The sequence below is a fragment of the Humulus lupulus genome, chromosome 2 (assembly GCF_963169125.1).
Source record: "Humulus lupulus chromosome 2, drHumLupu1.1, whole genome shotgun sequence".
Taxonomy (NCBI): domain Eukaryota; kingdom Viridiplantae; phylum Streptophyta; class Magnoliopsida; order Rosales; family Cannabaceae; genus Humulus; species Humulus lupulus.
Window position 1 is genome coordinate 257233529 of NC_084794.1, and position 8550 is coordinate 257242078.

At 41.5% G+C, this 8550-nt stretch overlaps 1 non-coding gene across 1 annotated transcript; it reads left to right on the forward strand.

The window, feature by feature from the left end:
* Positions 1 to 1989: 1989 nt before the first annotated feature.
* LOC133820072 (small nucleolar RNA R71) lies at positions 1990 to 2096 on the forward strand. Its single transcript, XR_009886506.1, has one exon. It is a non-coding gene; the product is annotated as a small nucleolar RNA R71 (small nucleolar RNA).
* The last annotated feature ends 6454 nt before the right edge of the window (positions 2097 to 8550 follow it).

The window sequence follows — 8550 nt, forward strand, 5'->3', positions numbered from 1 at the left end:
ATCTGATTAGGTACATTGGAATGCACATAATTATGATTATGCCTATGATTATTGTTTGAATGTATTATGATACATTGTAATCGTTGATATGTATGCTTTATGAGTTATGTGATTGTCTGTTGTGACTGGGAAGCTTGGTTTATAAACTAGAGGGTTATTAGGATGTTAAATGGGGATCGACTTATTAGTCAAGGGTATATTGAACTTCACAAGGCTCGTCTTATAAGTCGAGGGTCCTAAAAGCTTCGACCTATAAGTCGGGGGCATGTGAGGCTTGACTTATAAGTCAAGGACTTAAGGGACTCAGTTTATAAGCTGAGATTGGTATTGTGCACGTGGAGTGCGGGCCATCATGGCTGGGCCACCCTGGGAGTGCAACATGCACTTGACTGGCTAAGATGCCAACAAATTGAAAGGAAGTGCGACACGCGCTTGCGTGACCCCATGGTTGCTAATTTGTATAATGAATACGCCAGTTTCAGTTATGTTGTTTGATAGTTATATTACACTGTGAGATGTTCAATATGTTTTCTTGACGAGTTTTTTGGCTCACAGGTGCTTTGTAATGTAGGTAAAGGTAAAGAGAAGCTCAACCAGCCATGAGTCGAAGGGCAATAGCAGTGACATGAACATATGATGTCCGCTCGACTGCCACGGCCGAGATGTTCAAGGGAACTAGGGTTAAACTCATCTTTTGCCGCTTAGGTCGGCCTATTTTGTAACTTGAGTGTTGTAATCAACTTTTAAACTGATTTTTTGGGATCCCGTGTAAGGAACATGCTTTTAATTTAATGAAAATACTTATGAGTTGACCAAAAGTTTTAATACCTAAACCTCTAGTGGCTTAATCACACATTTAGTCCCAATGACTTGTTTAGAAAGTCCAGCACTGGTTTTAAACACACCTGGTGACGGACCCTAATTAGCAGGGCATTACAGCTAGGCATTTTCTCCAAAGCCTCTGCGAAGAGGATATTGATATGCAGTTTCTTGAATACTTCAAGGAACTTTGCAAATTGCTTATCAAGATTGTTCTTACAGAGCCTCTGTGGGAAAAGAACTTTGATGTGATGCTCAATACTCATTGGAGGTGCCGTTGCTCTTTCTAATTTATCTTCAGTACCCCTCTCTTCACTGGTCTTCTTTTCCACTGTGCTCGGTGCCTATTGATCCTGAGTCTTTTCAACTGACTGCTATGCTCTTGGCTTCGAATACTGTGTCCCACTTCTCAAGGTAATAGCTTGACACTGTTATTTAGGATTCACTATAGTAGAACTAGGCAGTTCCCATTAAGCTCTGTTTTTCATTAAACTAGCCAGGTGACCAATCTGAGTCTCTAAATTTTTAATACACTCCCTTGTTTCAATCCTGAATTAATTCAAAATGTCAGAGTGAGCTTCAGGTTGCTTCATTAGAGGTTGTTTTTGTGATGGTCTAGCCTATGACTGATAAAATCCATGAGGAGATTGCTGGAATGGTTGTTGGTTCTGCTGGAAAGGCTATTGAATTCCTTGATTATTTTTCCAAGAGAATTTAGGGTGATTCTGCCACCCTTGGTTGAAGGACATTGAGTAAGGGTTGTTAGGTGGTCTTGGAAAATTTTCTATGGCTTAAACTTGTTCCATAGGCATGTTATTCATATCCACTGCAGGGCAGTAATTAAGTGGATGAGCACTCCCACACATTTCACATACATTCTGCAGTTGCATGGCTTGAGCTGAAATATTATTTTGTTGTAACTGCTTGGTCAAAGACGCCACTTGAGTTGTAAGCATAGAGATGACATCTAATTCAAGTACCCCATCTACCTTCTTTGTGCTCTCTCGCTCAATAGGTCATTGGTAATTTTTCATGGCCATTTCCTCTAGTAGTTCATTTGCTTCATTAGCACTCTTGCTCATGAAAGTGCCCTGTGTTGCTGCGTCTATGATTGTACGAGAAGTATCACACAAACCATTATAAAATTTGTGGACCAACATCCACTTCTCAATTCCATGGTGTGGACACTTCCTTAATAACTCCTTAAAGTTCTCTCAAGCATCATACAAAGACTCCCCATCATTATGATGAAAATTGTTAATCTCACCTCTCAACTTTGCAGCCTTTGCTGGAGGGAAAAACTTGGTAAGGAACTTTTGAAGCTAGCTCCTCCCATGTAGTGATCGAGTTGGCTTATAAAAAAATTAACCAACTCTTGGCTCGGTCTCTTAGGGGAAATGGAAACAATCAGAGTCTGACTGCATCATCTGTCACCCCATTCATCTTGAAGGCATCACACAATTCTAGAAAATTAGTGATATGTAGATTAGGATCTTCTGTAGCAAACCCCCAAACTGAATAGAATTCTCCACCATTGTCAGAGTTGTCGACTTAATTTCAAAGTTGTTAGTGGCAACAACTAGAATTCTAATGCAAGATTTCACTCCTGAGACAATAGGGAGAACATAGTCCCTCAAACTTCTTTCCCCAATAGCTTTATTCCCCTTATTCCTCGGATTCAAAGCCATAGTATTCTAATCTTCCAACCTTTTCTTCTTACTGTTCTCCTTACAAGTCTTTTCAATCTTAGGACAGTAGACACTAGTACTGCAGCACCTTGACGTTGCATAAACTGAACTTGTTCCTGAAATAAGAAAATTGAGCAACACGCCAAGTTAGAAAAATTTTAGAAGAAAAACCAATTTAGAATAACAATTAACTATATTGATATTAATAATACAATACCCAACAACAGCGCCAAAAACTTGTTGCTTAAAATCAAATATGCAAGTATACGCAATCGTTATACAAGTAATATAATGAAAATAAATTGTCGAACCCACAATGAATGTTTACTAAGTACCAAAAAGTAACTATCATTTCTAATTGGTCTAATGAAAAGCAAGTTGCAGAAAGTGATTAACTAAATTCAAATGCAAATAACTTCAAAAACTTAGAAAAAATCAAGAACAAATTTAAAGAATAATTCAATGGATTAAAGATAGGGAAATTAATTTCATCAACTTTCCACTCTATGCTTCTCTAACACAAACTCCAGAATTCATCTCTCTATCGTGATAGTGAATTTAAAATTGCAAATTATATTCTTATTAGGACATATAACTCTCCACTATATGTAAACTTCCTACATCTCTGTGGTAAATTAAACATATCGCAGACAATCCCTAAGCTACACAAACCATACAGGTACTCTCGTCTAATATCAAATTTGTGATTGTTCAACTAAAGCATAATTAATCCTCACTTTTCAAATTTTAGGTTTAAATCATGTAATTGTAGGCCAATCAATCACAAGCATTAACACAAGAATTGAATAAACTACAATATTGAAAAGAAATTAAGAGAAATTGCATTAGATAATCATAGAGTTTCAAGAAGAATCCATCAACACCCTAATAGAAAAATGAGTTCATGCTACACATAAAGAAATCCATAGAACTAAGTTTAAACATCACTATTGCAGAAATTAAGAAGAAAAAGTGAAGAAAATAATGGTTGAATCTTGATTCTTCAATCTTTAGCCTCCACAAAGTGTAACTTTCAATCTTCTAAGGTTCAAGAGTCTCTAAAGTCGGAATACATGTGGTTTATATAGTGTCCCAAAATGTTCTGCGCAAAATCTCGCTTCTGCCCTCACTAAAACATATTTTCTTACGTCCATGGAATAGAGTGTCGCGGCTCAAGAAGTAAGCGCCATGACTCTACTTAGAATGGGAAAATTGGGATCTCTTTGCCATAACCAGGAGCCACGATTCTCAAGGAAGAGTGTCGTGACTCAAAATAGCTTCCTTTAGTGTTGTGGCTCAAATTCCAGTGCCACGATTCTAATGCTCCCAGGAAATTTCCCCTCTCTGTTTACCATGGTGTCGTGGCTCTTAAGGATGAGCGACGCAACTCAAAATAAAATTTTGCCAAACTTATATTTCCAATCTCAGGAACTTAGCCAATCACCAAAATTGCTCAATTAGAGATCTCTTAACTGCATTAATTCAACACGGGCACTTTGCACTCAGAATTGCACGATTTCTCCACAATCCACTCCATTCCCTTAGTTCGTGCATAACAGTGAAATCATTAGCAAAAGTAAGCGTAATATTGCACAAAACACGACTTAAAAGACTTAAAGACTCCCTAACTCTAAATCACTACAAAAACTAGCTTAACATTCACCATCCTCCATTTACAATCTATGGTCACCCCGTACCTGGCCAACCAATCCATACCCAGTATCATATCAAAATCTTACATTGCTAGTTCAATCAGGTCCACAGACAATTCCCTACTATCCACCACTAATGGTAAAGATCTATCCATCTTCTAGAAACTACCAACTCCCTAGTAGGTAACAAAGTCTCAAACCTCACAACATACACATCACAGGGTCTACTAAGTCTTTCTATCACCCTTCAACCCCAAATCCAAAAGTTCTTGCAGCTGTATCTTCAATTCCTTCAACTCTGCTGGTGCCATCCTATATGGTGCTTTTGATACTGATTTTGTCCACGGTGCTAACTCAATAACAAATTGAATCTCCCTGCGTGGCGACAATCCCGGTAGCTCCTTAGGAAATACATCCAAAAACTCACAAACCACTCTGGTCTCACTCGACCCCACTGGCAACATCTTGGTAGTGTCCACAACATTAGCCAGAAAACCTATACATCCACCATGTAACAAGTCTCTGGCTCTTAATGAAAAAATCATGGGTATGCGGGGTCCACACACCGCACCCACAAAGACAAAAGGATCCTCGCCCTCAGGCTCAAAAGTCACCATCTTCTTCCTGCAGTCAATGGTAGCCCCATATCTGACCAACCAGTCTTTCCTAAGATCATATCAAAGTCCTCCATATCTAGCTCAATCTAGTCAACTGAAAGCTCCCTACTATCAACCATCATTGGCAGTGCCCTAATCCATCTCCTAGAAACTACCAGTTCCCCAGTAGGAAATAAAGTCCCAAACCCTGCAATTCGAGACTCACTAGGTCAACACAGTCTATCAATCACTTTACTAGAAACAAAGGAATGTGTAGCACCAGAATCAATCAATACAGAAAAAGGAGAGCCAGCGCTAGAAAGCTGACCTGTCACTACCGAGGGACTAGCCTAGGCCTCGGCCTCTGCCTGCATCAGGGTGAACACTCGAGCTTGAGTCAAGCTGTCCACCTTTCCTGCTTCCCCTTTCTTCATTGTTGGGCAATCCTTCTTGAGGTGCCCCACCATGCCACATACATAGCAAGCCTTAGCCTGACATTCACCCTGATGGCGTCTTCTACACCTCGGGCACTCCGGATAACTCCTCCATGGTTCACTGCTGCCCTGACGGCCGCCATGACCACCCTGACCCCTCCTATCAATACCAGCAGCGGTCGAAGTGTCAGGGGTCTTTCTCTTGAAATCACTGGGGCCTCCGCCCCTTCCTGAACCAGAATAAAGAGGCACCACTCTGCGGCCCTCCCGCCTTACTTCACTATCCCTCCAGATCTTATTCTCCGCTTCCTCAGCGGTAAGAGCCTTTTCCACTGCCTGGGCATAAGTTGTCCCCCCAGGAACTGTCGTAATCCTCACATCTTGGGTTATCATAGCATTAAGCCCCCTGATAAACCTATCCTGCCTAGCTGCATCTGTAGGCACAAGGTATAGTGCAAATTTTCCAAGTCTATCAAATTTCAGGGCGTACTCAGTAATGGTCATATTGCCCTGCACCAAACCCACAAACTCATTCACTTTTGCTGCCCTGATGGAACCATTGTAGTATTTCTGGCTGAACAAATCCCTAAATCCTTCCCAACTCAAAGTCGTGACGTCCCTGGTCTGTGAAGCCACTTCCCACCAGATACAGGCATCCTCTCTCAACATATACGTGGCACATGCCACTCTGTCATGTCCCTCTATCCTCATGAAATCCAGGATAGTAGTAATCATAGTCAGCCATTGCTCGACCTTCAATGGATCAGGTCCTCCCTCAAAGGTCGGGGGCTGCTGCTTCCTTAACCGCTCATATAACGGCTCCCACTTGTTCCCAACCTCCCCAGACTGTACAACTGGTACCACTGCAGGTGGTACAATAGAGGCAGCCCTCCCTGATGGAGCCTGCTGTCGTAGCTGATGAATATGTTCATCTTGGCTCTGCAATCGCGCTTGCATATCTGCCATAAGTTGCTGCCAGTTCTCAGGGACTGGCGGAGGAATCTAGCCCTAGTCATCACCCCCGGTCCCAGACCTAGTGCCGGCTAGTCATGTAGATTTTCTTGGACGCATAACTATCCAAGTCAATCTACAATCAACGACTCGGCAGTCAGACCAAGACGACAGGGTAAAAGTTTCTCCAAAATCGACCAAAGGAGCGTAACCAATCACAAACAATTAGAATATATGTATTTATCCACATGCACCGACTGCTGATAAGCATGCCCCAACATTACCACACAACAGCTAAGGTAGAAGCATTCACCCATACACAATATGCAGTTAATCATCCAAATATTCATTTACATGCACAACGATGCTAATAAGCATGCCTTAATATTTTCACACAGCAGTTAAGGGCCAGGCCCTATCAATATCTCATACTTCCTATTAATCCAATAAATAACAACATTCATAATACATTCCAAGCATACAAGCGTATAAGCGTACATACACATTACCAAACCCTGAATCGAGCTTGTCTCTAGCAGCGAATGTACATGTCTAGCCGGCCTTCAGGAACCCTTAAACCTAGGACGCTCTGATTCCAAGTTGTAACGCCCTAGATAGCCAAGACCGATACACTGTGTGTTTTCAAAGGTGCAGGACTTGCTAATCAAGCCAACCAATTGAAATACGTGAATTCTAAAGTCATTAAAGTGCTAGGGTTAAAAGGTTTTGGTCTCAAAAGATACTTTCCATACAATTAAACATTTACACATGGGATCCCAAAAGAAATAGCGTTTAAAAGTTTGTTTACAAAATTTCCAGTGTACAGACAACCACCAGCCTTTCTAAAGGCAAAACAGAAGATCATGGTTTTCTTGTCCCTGTCTCCCCTCAACCGTGGCGACCGAGCAGCTGATCATGTACATTCTACTCTCAGATCTCTCCTAGTCAGGGCTGATCAAGTTTGCCCTTGCCTTTACATGCACCACGAAGCACCCGTGAGCCAAGGCCCAGCAAGAAAACATATCATATTACAAAGCTAGCAATAATAACATTTGGATAACCCCCTTTGAGCATGTTCATACACCTAACATATCACAATAATCACAGAGCATGAAGTTTCAACCAAAGAATCAGCTAATCATCACCCATCTATACAACATAACAATCCACCACTCAATAATAACAAACAAATCACATAATAATCAGGGTCGACTTCTTAGGTCGCACCCCCTGTCTACCCCCACTGACTCCGACCCGCTTAAACTGAGCTCAGTGCATAATAAGCTGTCCTCAGCTACCAGTGGCCGAGCCGCGCCCTGTGCACTAGTGTAAACTTCGACACTATTAGGCCGTTGTTTTATTGTTTACATGGCATAATACCATCTTTTCAAAGCATACAAGATAGGGAACCCTTAGTCCCATTATAAATCCACAACCGGGTGCAATTTTCTTACCTTTAGTTCTCAAGTGTTCTGGCTACGAGCGATGCCTCTTGAGCACGATCCGATCCCCGAGCCCTAGCTTAGCACCTAGCCACAACCAAGATAATGGATTCCATTAATATTTAAATAAAGGTTTTGGGTATAGTTCTAGCTTCCGGGACATCGAATTCCACCAAACACGGTGGTGGAATCGATCCCGAGCACCCTAGGTTAGATTCTCGCGCTTAAAACCTTCATTTAGCCAAAAATGCCCTTTAGGGCCGCGGCCCTAAGGACTGGCGCTGCGAACCGCCCCCAAAAATAGAGGCTAGGCCTCTTTGATCACAGACACGCGCCGCGACCTTGCCCAATGGCACTGCAGCGCTTCCCTTCAACAGAGCCTCCCTGGCTCTTCTTTGCTTCGCAGGGCCACATCGCTCTAGAACAGAGCTGCGGCCCAACCCTTCGTGCCCAAAAAATCCACCATTTCTGACACTCTAACCTTATTCAAAACCACCCCAAAGCACCCTAATTCCAAAACCCATTAATCACAATACTTTCAGCATGATTCTAACAGCATAATCCAACATAAATCCAGCTTAAAAACCCATCAAAATCCCATTTTGATTTCTGAAACCTAGCAACTAAAGAACTAAAAAACCAATCATGTAAACTTAGAATTTAAGCTCTAAACTATGAATTGAAGCTTACCTTCTTTGATGAACCACTTCCTTAATAGATTCCTGAGCTAAAATCCAAGCTTCTCAGCTTTAATTCCATCCTTAACATCAAAACCATAAACACTTTTAATACCCAGCCAAAACTCATAATTCCAATAATCAAGAGTATATTTCAGTCCTTACCTTAGTCTTGATGAAGTTTCCTTAGTTAGAGTTGAGCTAATTCCTCAAACTTCAGCTCAAATCACAAGATTTCCAGTTGAATTCCCTTAGGTTTCTATAGCCTTCTTGAGAGAGAAAAGAGAAGAG